The sequence below is a fragment of the Octodon degus genome, unplaced genomic scaffold (assembly GCF_000260255.1).
Source record: "Octodon degus isolate 3935 unplaced genomic scaffold, OctDeg1.0 scaffold00053, whole genome shotgun sequence".
NCBI classification, from domain to species: Eukaryota; Metazoa; Chordata; class Mammalia; order Rodentia; family Octodontidae; genus Octodon; species Octodon degus.
Window position 1 is genome coordinate 4,550,490 of NW_004524629.1, and position 11,751 is coordinate 4,562,240.

An 11,751-nucleotide genomic window follows, 5' to 3' on the forward strand; every position below is an offset into this window, starting at 1 on the left:
CTGGGGTAAGAAGCGTGGTCACCTAAGTGAAATTCCTGCCAGGGACTGGGACAAAGCAAGGACTCAGAAGACACATGGTGCGGGGTACCATGCTTGGCCACATTCTTTTTTTTTTTTGCAGTACTGGGGATCGAACTCAGGACCCTGTGCTAGCCAGGCAAGCACTTATTCTACTGAGCTATCTTCCCAGCCCTTTGGCCACATTCTTGTTGGAGGAGAAGATGATGATTTGACAGCCAGGGAAGACACATCTTGATAACCAGGGAGGACACTGAAGCAAACTGTCCCAGTCCATTGGGGTTCAAGGGGCAGCAAAGGGAAGCAAGGGGAAGAGGCAGGTAGCTGCTGGCTAAACTACACCCTTTCTAGCCAGCAGGGGAAAAATGAGAAAGCTGGGGGCTTCTTGTCTGTCTCATTTCTCCCTGAGATATTTCATCTTAAGGTGAGCTGAAGGTCCTGTAACTGCTGTGGAGGTGATCTGGGGCAATATCCCAACAAAGGGCATGGTGGGGACCCAAGCAGCACAGGAGCTTACTTATTCCCTTTACCTTATGGGGGAGGGGAACCACAGCACACATCCCACACTGCTGCCTAATGCTGCCCCAAATGTCCAGAGCCACCCCCAGCATGAGCATCTACTGACTGTCCAAAAGTCAGGATGGAATATAGCCAGACTACGGAACTAAGAGGCAAATGTCCCATGCTAGTGGAAGGGAATCATAGGTTTATCTGACAGAGTCCCTACAGATGTGGATCAGAAGAACTGGCTTATACAAAGACCCTGAGTCTCAGACCCTTTGCTCTTAGTCAGAACACCGAGGACATTGATACAGAGACTGGTCTAATGCCATTGCCAATAACCTTCCTGGCTCCACCGTTTGGACTGCCTCTCTCTCTCTCTTTTTTTTCTTTTCCTTTCATTATTTAGAGAATACTTTATTAGTTTCTGTAATCAAACACATGTAGATAAGACCTTACATAATACAGTGTGTCACCTCTGTACAAATGGGAAATAAATTAAGTTTAAACTTAAAAAATTAAGTTTAAGAATAAGAAAATATTCTAGACCAATATGGCTCTTAACTTTTGTACAATGCCAACTCAACATGGTAAACTGGGATAAATTTTTCCCAAGTTGACAGCACAGTTAAAGTTTCCAAAAATTCAATATATATATATATATATATATATATATATATATATATTTGAGTAAAAAGACCAATAATAGCAGTATATTATATGTAGCAGCACCAGCTTTTCCAGGGTCTGCAGTCATATGAACAAAATTATACACATCCAGCACACCCTACTAAAAAAGAAAGAAGAGAAATACCCAGAAAACAGCAAAGTTCTGTTACTATTGCGGTACTTGGCACCATTTTTTAAATTAGCTTCTTAGTTATCATCTGGAAAGAAAACATTCTAGAGTAACATCATTAAAAACAGCTTCAAAAGCTGGGGATTTTTTCATAAAGCAGGTCACTACTATGTACTTTTTAAAAAATTTTTTTACTTTTTTTTCTTTTTGGCAGAACCGGGGATTGAACTCAGGCCCTTGCGCTTGTCAGGGAAGCGCTTATTCCTCTGAGCCATCTCCCCAGCCCCTGTACTTTTTTTTAGTGAAAGCTATTGCCAACTTTACTACATATCGTATGCTTCATCCCTTGCAAACCTTTTGCAATTTACTTTAGTCCTCAAGCAAAATTTCACCATTCAAAATTCTTTCTTATCCCAACATTCCCTCCCTTCTTTTTTTTTTTTTTTAAACTCATCTTTTAATGTTTTATTTATTTATTTATTTATTTTGTGTGTGTGGCCAGCTCAGCCCACCAGGGGGCAGGGCTGGCTGGCATGTGGTACTGGGGATTGAACCGCGGTCCCTGTGCTTTGCTTAGCTTAGCTTGTTCTAAGTAGGTGCTTTAGAACACTGAGCCATCTCACCAGCCCCCTCCCTTCTTTCTTTCTTTTTTTTTTTAAATTTTATTTATTTGTGTGTGTGTGTGTGTGTGTGTGTGTGTGTGGCCAGCTCAGCCCACCATGGGGCGGGGCTGGCTGGCATGTGGTGCTGGGGGATTGAACCTCGGTCTCTGTGCTTTTAGCTTAGCTTGTTCTAGGTAGGTGCCTTAGACCACTGAGCCATCTCACCAGCCCCCTCCCTTCTTTCTTAAATCTCACTCCTTTCTTTCCTGAAATCTATACCGTGCGTGCCTTCCCATAGCTTCCTCATCACAACAGAACCCATTTTCCTTCCATATCACAGCTTCTCAACAGGAGAGCCTGATAGTGCAAGAACTGACCTCTGGTCACCTACCAATGTCCTTTTGCCTATGAGACATATTGATGCTAGTGAGGAGTCTGCACTTCCTAGGACATGCGGTAGTTGTAGCCACTGCTCTTAGACAACTGGGTCATCCGATTGTCACTGTAAGTAAGTACCAGGGGGTAAAGGATACCAGCCAAGGGACATCTAGTCTTTTTTTTTTTTTTTTGGTGGAACTAGGGATTGAACTCAGGCCCTTGTGTTTGCCAGGGAAGCGCTTATTCCACTGACCATCTCCCAGCCCCAGGGACATCTAGTCTTTAAGGTCTTTCATTGTCATGCTGTATGCCTTAGACTGACAAAGGGTAGCAGTATGACTTCTCCATAACATAAATCCAAGTATCAAGGTGGAGCAGAAACTAACCCTTCCCAGAAAAACCTTGAAGCTCCTCTGCGCACCCTTTGAGCTCACATGCTCACTAGAAGTTAGGTAACAAGGGCTTGAAGTAAAGGGCCACATAACTTGATGAACTACATACTGTATAAGCTAAACAAAACATTCCAAAGCACAGTTTGTGTAATATTCTAACGTTCAAAGAAAACTGATTTTTTTTTTTTTAACCTGCTAAGCCAGTAGTTACCCAAGACGGAAGAATTTTCTTGGGATAACAGGCTTAACAGGATAGCTTCCCATTCCTTCTGAAACGCAAATAATAAAGTGCTCCATCTTTCTCCACCCCATCCCATTTTTGTTTTTGAAGCAGTCTTGCTGTATAGTCCAGGCTGGTCTTGAACTCCCGGGGATCGTCTTGCCTCAGGCTCCCTTCCCCTTAAGGATACCATCCTCAGAGCCCCATTTGGGGTCTGTACTGGGACTGCTTCCTCACCAGGCTTCTGAACACTGTGCTCTGGAGCAATAGCTGCCCCCTATCAGCTACTTCTGCAGCCTTTTTAAGGATTCATTCTTTTTTTTTTTTGCGGTACAGGGGATGGAACTCAGGACCTTGTGCATGCCAGTCAGGTGCTTATGCCTCTGAGCTGAGCTGTCACCTCAGTTCAAGGATACGTTCTTTAACACTGAAATCACATTCTTCCAAGTCAGAGCAAAAGTTGCACTCAGGTTAATAAATTTTTTTTTTAAATTTTATTTATGTATGTATGTATGCGTGTGTGTGTGTGTGTGTGTGTGGCCAGCTCAGCCCACCAGGGGGCGGGGCTGGCTGGCATGTGGTGCTGGGGGATTGAACCGCGGTCCCTTTGCTTTGCTAAGCTTGTTCTAAGTAGGTGCTTTAGACCACTGAGCCATCTCACCAGCCCGCAATATCTTTTTATTTATTTATTTTTATTTATTTTTTGGCAGAATTGGGATTGGACTCAGGCCCTTTGCTTGTCAGGCAAGCACTTATTCTACTGAGCCATCTACCTAGTCCTAGGTTAATAAATTCATCCCTAAACTTACCAGGATTCTCTGAAAAACTGCCAAAGCCTACTCTTGAGCCCTGTCTACTCCCCCAGAAGGGAGCATGTACTCTGGAAACACCTCCTGGGTAGGCCCCAGCTCACCCCCCGTGAAGTGGGTGCTGCTCTGCTTCCTGATCTCAGCCTCGCTGGGATGGGGTTGCTGGGGCCAGAGCTGGTGGGGATGAAGGTGAATGGGCTCTGCCTGGAGTAAGGAGAACAGACTGTGGTAGGGAAAAGAGGACCATCCGCTGGCTTACGAGATAGAGAGGGTGGCTCAGCACCCAGGATGGGAGGGCCCCTGCAGAGTGTGAGGCAATGCGGATGCTTGCTGGCATGTGCTGGTCAGGAGCAGGCATCTGTGAGAATGTCTGTCAGGCCTGTGGCTGAGAGGTGTGGGAACTGTAGCCACATGGACCCAACACGAGCTCCCACACCTAGCGTCTTGGTATAATTTGATGAAAATCTGGATGGAAGGGCTATCTTGCCACTTCCACTTTCTTTTACAGAACAGATGTAGCTAGAGAATGGTATTATAATTCAGAGACGCATAGTTTGGCCAGTGTTCTTGGCTTCCCAATTTGTACTGAGACGAGGTTGTGTTATGAAAGAAGATCAGCCTGTATTTCTTTAAACCATCCTCCTGAAGTTTGCCCCAGTTAGCCAAAAGGCATCCTAGTGGTGAGTCCTTTGGAATACTTCCCGTGGTTCCCATGATTTGTGAGAATTTTATCAGGCAAAACCTAAACTTACAGCCTGGAATGAAGAACCACAGCAAGCAAATACCAAAATACCAGAGCTCTTCATACAACACACTTTGCTATTTCTTTTTTTCTTTTCTTTTCTTTCTTTGTTTCTTTCTTTGTTTCTTTCTTTCTTTCTTTCTTTCTTTCTTTCTTTCTTTCTTTCTTTCTTTCTTTCTTTCTTTCTTTCTTTTTTTTTTTTCTGAAACCAGGGATTGAACTCAGGCCCTTGCACTTGCCAGGGCCTATCTCCCTAGCCCCCATACTTTGCTATTTCTAAGAAAACATTCATACTAGACTGACAAAAAAGACAATCACAGCAGATTTTTTTTTAAATTTTTTTTATTTATTTATGTGTGTGTGTATGTGTGTGTGTGTGTGTGTGGCCAGCTCAGCCCACCAGGGGGCAGGGCTGGCTGGCATGTGGTGCTGAGGGATTGAACCGCGGTCCCTGTGCTTTGCTAAGCTTGTTCTAAGTAGGTACTTTAGACCACTGAGCCATCTCACCAGCCCCCACAGCAGATTAGATTGCAACCATAGTTAGTACAGCAAAACTATCAAGGCCAATATTTTCCAGACAAGTAAACAATCCAAAGTAAATCACAAATTACTTGTAGATATAAGAGGAATGGGGCCAGGGAGATGGCTCAGTGGAATAAGCACTTCCCTGGCAAGTGCAAGGTCCTGAGTTCAATCCCTGGTTCCGCAAAAAAAAAAAAAAAAAGATATAAGAGGAATATACCTGTAATTGCAGCACTTAGGAGGCCAAGGCAGGAGTATTGCCATAAGTTCTAGGCCAGCCTGAGCTACACAGTGAGACCCTGTTTCAAAACCAACCAACCAACCAAACAAACAAACATGGAGATAGAAAAAATTAGGTGCAGGGAAGTCTGAGGAACTCAGATCCCTGTCCAGAAAATCCATTTGCACAGCAAACAACTCAGGCTTCCAGAACCAGAGCAATAACCAGAAGCACAAAAACACCAAGTCTACCCCAGTACCCTGCACACTAAAAAGGGGCAGCCTGTCCAGCACACAATGAGCAGTGTTCAAGCCAAGCCCCCAACCCACTGTGTGAGTTTCTACCTCTGATGGCAGAACCATGCTCACAGTCTCACTGTGTCCTCCCAGCAGCTATCTTGACACACAAACAAGGGTGGAAGTAGTGTCTAGTGTGCTCCACAGGATGGGCAGGTCAAGGTCCCTCACAAGGACAATTCCAAACCACAAAATCTAGGATACAGTTATTCAAATTGAGCCGAGTGGAGGAGCCTTAAAATACCAGCACTCCCCAACTGGTCTCACCAGACAAAGAAAAAGGAAGCCAAGACAGAAACAGAAATCAGGTCACAAATTACCTGGAGGTTAAACACAAGGAAGTCTTGGGGAAATCAGACCCCCTATCCAGAAAACCTCTTTTCAACAGCAAAAGACTCAGTGCTCCCCAGAATCAGCAAGCCCATAAAGCCCAATCTCCAGGAACACACACAGCAAGCCTACACTGGTCCCTCAGGCACGAAACAGGAGCAATCTGTCTTGTGCTGAATTCCAGGTCATCAAGACAACTGCCTCATTAAGCCCACCCTCCTGCAGGTAGACCCCGCCATGCGACAACAACATGCACAGCCTCACCCTGCTTCCTGCCACCATCTTGATGTGTCAGCAAGGTTCAGTCCTCCCTTCTGCAGGTGTCTGGTGTGCCCATAAACCCAGGTTATTGTGAAACAGCAACACAGTCTACATTAATTTTTGCTAAATTTTAATACCAGGTTTTTCAGGAATCTCTCCCTCTGGGAAGAACAGGAAAGCACAATTCCAACTTGATACTGGGGAAACCTTCAAAATGCCAATAGTCTTCAAACAGAAAACAGAAAGGAAAATATCTTGTGAGACAAAGAAATGCAGGCAGACAGACAGAGGTCAGTCTCAGAATGGAAGACCCAGAGGTAGCAGCTGGGGGGAGTGGCTAGCTGCTTAGGTGGGGTCAGCCAGGGCGAGGACCTCACCATTAGTGGTGTACACTGAAGCAAAGGTTCAGGCAGCCACTTACCATCCATGAGGAAGGTCTTACTGACTGTCTCTCTGCTCTCAGTCTACCTAAGGACCCTCAAAAAGGAGGTGTTCCATCTGGGTCTCTAAACTGCTGCCACCCAGCCTAGGGTTCTTTTGCTTTATTCAAATGGAAATCTTCAGTAGGGGGGTGTGGGTGGGTCACAGCTGCTGCCAGTCCTCACTGTTGGATGGCAGTTTGTGCTAGACACCATTGGTCACCTCTGCTGGGTTCTGGGTCTCCACTGCTGGTCTTCAGCTTCTGGTCTCTGGAGCTCTGAATATTTGTTCACCTTTCTTTGGAAACCCACTGCTCTGTCATTGCTACTCAGAATAAAAATTCCAAGTAGTTTTACAGAATTTTTGGAGTCCACACTGCCTAAGAAATTTATCACAAGCAGGTTTACAGGAGCACCAGAGAAGTCTTCATTGAACAGGGCCTTCCTGCAAGAACACAGGAGGCTAGAACACAGGACAGAACCCTCCTGGATCAAATCCCCTACATTCTATTTTTCATGGTAAACCTTTTAAGATCTGGCACGGACTTGGATTCTTCTAGCACATGTCAGTTTGGACTAGGGACGTTTCAGTTACCAATAGGTCTGTGTAGCGAGTGGCTACCAAATTCAGCAGCACTCTGCCAAAAATGGAGTAGTGGTGGAAGAGCACTCAGCTCCGCTGTTTGTAGTGATTTTATATTGTGGCACAACAACTACTAACTTTGCAACACAAATTCAGTATCTCACAGTTTGCATCAGCCAGGAATATCAGAATGGGTTAGGTTACTTGGAGTTCCCTGCTCAGGGTCACACAAGGTAAAATCAAGGTGTCACCTGGGTCTGTCATTTTTTGGGGTGGTCGTGATGGTGATACTACAGATGGAACCCAGAGCCTCATGCATATTAGACAAATCTCTACCACTGAGATACATGCCCAGCCTTTTATTTTAATTTTTTTTTAAATATTTTATTTATTTGGTACAGGGTCTTGCTACACAGCTTGGACTTGTGTTGATAGCTTCCTGTCTTAGCCTCCCCAGTGCTGGGATTACAGGCAAGCTCCACCACGCCCAGTCTCAGTGACCAGCACAGCACACCTGGGTTCTGGGGTGGCAGGGATTAGTGAGACAGGATCTCACTAATTACACAGGCTAGACTAGAACTTGTGATCTTCCTGCCTCAGCCTCCCCCTTAGCTGAAATTACAGGTGTGTGCCACTATGCCTGGACTGTGATTTTGCCTGAGGCTCAAGCTCCTTTTCTAGAGCTCCCCGATTGTTGGAAGAATACAGTTCCTTTCCATTATAGGACTAAAGCCTTCGTTTTCTTGGAGGTTCTCATGGGGTACCAGACTCCCTGCCTACAGGCTGTTGCCCTCAGGCCCTTGCCATACCCCCTGCACTGGCAGATTGCAACCTGGTTTTTTGCTTCAAGACCAGAAGAGCCTGCCTTCCCATCTAAAATCTCTGTGTCTTGATACCTGATTAGGTCAGATCCACTCAACTGAAGATGAATCTTGACAATATTGAGAAAAGCTCTTGATTTTATCTACATAACCAGTGGAGCAATATCCCTTTGGTTTGAAAATTTGCTTATACTCAAGGAGACAAGGCGATACAGAACACTAGCAATGGGGGCAGGAATCCTGGCACCTGTCTTCAAATTCTGCTGCCACATATGTCTCTTAGACTTGGTAAGCGCCCCCTGGGCAGAAACATGTCTGCTTTATTCAGTAATATATGTTTCTAGTACCTAGCCTGGCACACAGACCGCCCTTATTCTACATTCATCGAGGGAGAGGATCACAATTCAAGCCCAGCCTGAGTAACTTAGAAGGACTGTTTCAAAATAAAAAATAAAGGGGGCTGGGGAGGTATGTAGTTCATTGCAGAAGTCCTGTGTTCATTCCCTAATACCTGTCCCCCCCACGCACACGGAAAGAAATAGTTGAACAGACCTGTCAAAAAATATTGACTTTACAAACAGGGAGAAGTTAAATGTCTTAGGATAACCTGATTTACCTGTCCTCTCAGTTTTATTCCATTCATAAATGAAGCTCACCTAATGTACCCAAATGTGAGGAAGAATAAGCAAAACTAGAACAAACAAGATATGCTTTCTGTCTTTAAGGAGCTTAGCATCCAGTAAAGACAATGAGGCAATTTCACAAAGATCCAGAGCACAAGGCACTAAGTGCTACGGATGATGCAACAGAAATGCTCTGGACAGAGCACAGAGCTGCCTGGGGCCATGGGAGAGGTATTCACTCACAGAGGGAGGCCATTCAGAGAATGAACAGGACACTGAGGCAGTGGCCCAGCAGAGGCAACCAGAGATAGTAGGGCAAACAGCAGAGCCTTCCTTCCTAGGAAGAGGGTGTTGACTGTGTTGATGAGTGGTTGGTCCAGTCTGGCTGGAATGTGGTGTGGGAAAGCAAGACAAGGTTGGAAAGGTAGGTGGGGGCCAGTTTTTCTTTCTTTCTTAAATGTATTTGGTATAGGTCTCACTATGCAGCTTGGACTACTAGTAATCCTCCTGTTTTCAGCTTCCCCAGTGCTGGTGGCTGGCTCAGTGTGCCCAGGGGCCAGGCCGACACGGCATGTGGTGCCAAGGATCAAACCCCGGTCCCTGTGCTTGCCTAGTCCACTGAGCTATCTCACCAGCCCTGGGGGCCAGTTTAAAGTCATACATAGAAGAACCATCGTCAGACCTTAGTGGTTGGAAGGATGTTAAGGGAGATAAACATATTCTCATTCCCAGTCTTGATGGAAATAGATCCTTTTGCCCATGCACATGAAAAAGCCTTTAAAGGGGCTGGCGAGATGGCTCAGTGGTCTAAAGCACCTAATTGGAACAAGCTTGACAAAGCACAGGGACCACGGTTCAATCCCCCAGCACCACATGCCAGCCAGCCCGCCCCCTGGTGGGCTGAGCTGGCCACACACACACACACACACACACACACACACACACACTAAATAAATAAATAAATGTTTAAAAAAAAAAAAGATTGGCCTGTTATTTAAAAAAAAAAAAAAAAAAAGAAAGAAAGAAAAAGCCTTTAAAGTTAAGTGTTGGCACTGGGATCAGCCAGTAGTAGAGTGTGCTTAGCTTACTGGAAGCTCTGAATTCAATCTCCAGCAACATGTGACAGTGTTCTGAAATGCCCTATTCCTTCTGTCATCATCCTTTATGCCTGCCAGCATCACCAATCTTCATCCTACTCCCTTGTACACTGGCTTCACATGCAGTTTCTTCATTTTCACATAGCTTCCTCTTGTCTACCCTAGCAGTCCTATTATCGTCAGAGTACAACCCTCATAGGCACAAAATTATACATCGAATCCTTTTAAGTGGGTAGATAGTTTTAGCTTGCTGTCACTTCTTGGTTGTTAAGGAATATCTTTTCAACTATTTTCATTTTGCTTTTTCTTCATACCAATCCATTAAAATTCAATTCTCAAGTCATGAATAAATTCCTGAGGAGGGGGGAATGACATCTGAGAATGATCTGACACAGACAAATCATATTGTTCTCTTGTTGCACATAAAATCCTATAGGAAAAAAAAAATCCTATAGGAGATCTAGGATCCCAGAGTGACTGGGGACTTTGGGCAGCAGTTAATTGCTAGAGGCAAGTGGGTATGGAATTAAGTAGAAGGAAGAGAGGAGAGAGATGGTGTCGAAAGAGTTGTCTCTGAGTTGGAGGCAATCGGAGAGGAGATGGGCATTTTGAAGGCTGAAATCACCTTCATATCATAAACTCTGTGACTCTCAAATGTCGAAGGATTTTGAAGAGGGTTTAAAGTCAGCAGTTAATCAGAATAGCCTGACCTACAGTGGGCCTAGTTGATCATGTTGTTTCTACAAGTTAAATAAATGTCCCCTCCAAATGTACCTGGATTGCAGAGTTAAGTTTATGGTTATGAATAAAGCTAAATAATGGTAAAAATAAATAAATAAATAAATGGTCTACTAAATCTTCCATTCTGTGCACACCTGCAAGAATTTTAGATCAAGTGAATACAAGTCTAGACTGTGTCAGAAAAAAGCAGAGCCACAGCCCCTCATTTGACTACTGGATCTGACCCAGCTTACAATCGCAGAACTCCTTAAAGAGGAGGTCAGATCCACATAAGAAAGGACTCTGCACTTATCAACCTTTAAAGAAGTTTAAACTAGGAAAATTCATAAAGAAGATAGGAAACGCTTAATGGTGAGATATGTCTTTCCCTCCATCTTCCTGTTGGCTGCAATTCTAAGAATGAGAAGGATGTCTTCGTTGGGGTTTTCAATCTTATTCTGTTGCTTAGGTGATATGGAAGTATGAAGTGTATATCATGCAATCTCTAAATCACCTTCCAGGGATACATTCTAGACTTTGGAACCTGCACAAAGCCTGGTCAGTATTGTATACAAGAACATCATGTGAAAGGTGGTGTTCAGTGGTATATAACTGAAGATTGTGTGGAGGATGCACCAGTGTTTCAAGAAAACAATATAAATGCTCATGAACTCACTCTACCGACCACTGCCTTCACTCTCTGTGTAACTTCTGAAGTGGCCCATATTCAAGTTGGTCAGTCTCAAAGCTTGACTTGTTTTTCACAAGATGGCAGCCACTGCCAATTGGCCCTCTTCAAAATCCTTACACATCTGGGAGTCATAGAGCTAATGATATGAAGGTGATTTTGTACCACAGGCAATTTCAAGGTTATAAGTAACTGAAAATGAGCCTTCAAATCAAACTAAGCACACCATTTGTTTGTTTTCTGGCCAGCTCAGCCCACCCTGATGGCAGGGCTGGCATGGCTTGTGGTGCTGGGGATCCAACCGTTGTCTCTTGTACCTGCCGAAGCTTGCCTAAGTAGGCAGCTCTAAGACTGCTGAGATATCTCACTGGCCTGCACACTATTTCTAATTAGTTTCTTTATATTTTTCAATACTACAAAATGTATTTATGAATGAGCTGGATCACAAGATACCAAGGACCTGAAAGAGACCGTGCACTTCCCCAGATTGCTTTGTTCCTGCGGCATTTATGATGAGATAAACTGATTTAACAAACACCATGCCATTCATGTGGCATGGAGGGCGAAAAGGCCACGAATAGGGGGGAGAAAAGCCATGAATCAGTAAACCAGGCAGGTGACAATTATGTACCCAAATGGCAAAGAGACAGGGTGAGAGTTGGCATTTATTTCTTCCAGCAGCATCAGGATTTGTTCAAAGCCTGCATGTC